The sequence below is a fragment of the Orycteropus afer genome, unplaced genomic scaffold (genome assembly GCF_000298275.1).
Source record: "Orycteropus afer afer isolate SDZICR_OR568_19922 unplaced genomic scaffold, OryAfe1.0 scaffold00281, whole genome shotgun sequence".
In the NCBI taxonomy this organism is placed as follows: domain Eukaryota; kingdom Metazoa; phylum Chordata; class Mammalia; order Tubulidentata; family Orycteropodidae; genus Orycteropus; species Orycteropus afer.
In genome coordinates this window covers 3,943,452-3,945,159 of record NW_006921868.1, presented here as the reverse complement: position 1 = coordinate 3,945,159, position 1,708 = coordinate 3,943,452, and positions in this window count along the sequence as shown.

The window sequence follows — 1,708 nt, the reverse complement described above, 5'->3', positions numbered from 1 at the left end:
CTGCTCTGGTGGCGTAGTGCCTAAGGCATTTGACTGCTAACCAGAGGCTGGTAGTTCAAACCCACCAGCCACTCCTTGGAAGGAAGGTTGAGCAATCTACTTCCGTAATGATACCACCTTGGAAACCCAAGAAGGAGTCGCTATGAGTCTGATCCGACTGGAGAGCAGTGCAGTTGGGTTTTTTTGGGTTTGATGGTACAATGGTTGAAGTATTCAGATGCTAACCAAATAGTGGTTTGAACCCACCAGCTGCAATTTGGGAGAAAGATAAGGCAATCTGCTTCTGTAAAGATTTACAGCCTTGGAAACCCTGTCCTATAGGGTTGCTGTGAGTCAGAATTGACCTGATGGCTGTGGGTTTGGGTTTTGTTTATCAAGATTTAAACTTGTGAGACATAATTGCTTTTAGAAAACAGAGTACTCCTACAAATTGACAGATTAAGTTGATGTGTTGGTTAAAATAAGTCATAGGGGCAGCATGGAGACACCCCCATACGGGTTTAAGTCTCAGTTCTACGGTTTACTAGCTGTGTCACCTTGGGCAAGCCAAGCTCTCTCTCAGTCTCTGCTTCATCATCTGTAAAATGGAATTAAGAAGAGTAACCAGCTTTATGTGGTCATCTTGAGGGTGATGTAAGCAATGAGCTAGTTACATAAAGCCCTTAGCACGATGCTTTAATAACCAGTCAGAGCCCAACAAACAGCTGTCATGATTATATGATTCCCGGTTGTTGTTGATGTTGCTGTTGCTATTAGTTGCCATCAAGTTGATTCTGACTCATGGTGACCCTGTGTGTACAGAGTAGAACTGCTACATAGGATTTTTAAGGCAGATATTTCAGAAACAGATTTCTAGATCTGTCCTTCTAGGGGGCAGAAATAGTGAAGCACTGTACTACTACTACCTGAAAGATTGAAGGTTCAAACCCACCCAGAAGCACCTCAGAAGTGGGACCTGGCAATCTGCTTCTGAAAAGTCAGTCTTTAAAACCCTGCGGAGCAGTTCTATTCTATACACATGGAGTTACCAGGAGTAAGAACCAACTTGATGGCAACTAACAACAACAATTATGATTATGAATTATATTATTATCATTATCATCACTAGGAGATTGGTTTGGGTGACTTCCAGGAGTAACAATAAATACTGAAAACACCACTCTCCTTTACCCTGGTACAAAAGGACATGGGGGCAGCATTCTCTGACCTCCTCTAATTTCATGGGGAGCAGACAGATTCACCATCAGCAGCATCAGCCTGAGGCTGGTTCCTATGAGCAGGTCAGACTTGCTGCCGCTCTCTAACACTTTCATCAATTCTGATACCAACTGTCCTTCCCATGGCACTCTCTACTTCTCTGCTGGGTTTGATAATTCATTGCAGTGGCCACAGAGAACTCACAGACAATACTCATGATTGTGGGGTTTATTAGGGAAGCAACGGGTTACAATTCTGGCTCAGGAACACTCAGAATACTGTTCTTTGATCAGGGCAATCCCCCTTCTGCCAAACCTATATGCATGCTTCTCTTTGGTCCTTGGCCTCTTAGCCTCACCTCTCCTCTGCTCAGGCAAGTGTCACAAAGCTCTTTTAGCTCTCTGGTAGGTGCAGCCCACTAGGCAAGAATCCTGCCCAAAGGCACGCACTCAACTTTCTCATTCTGTAGGCTAGCAAGCCTGCTGCTCTGCCTCATACCAATCTCTCAGCT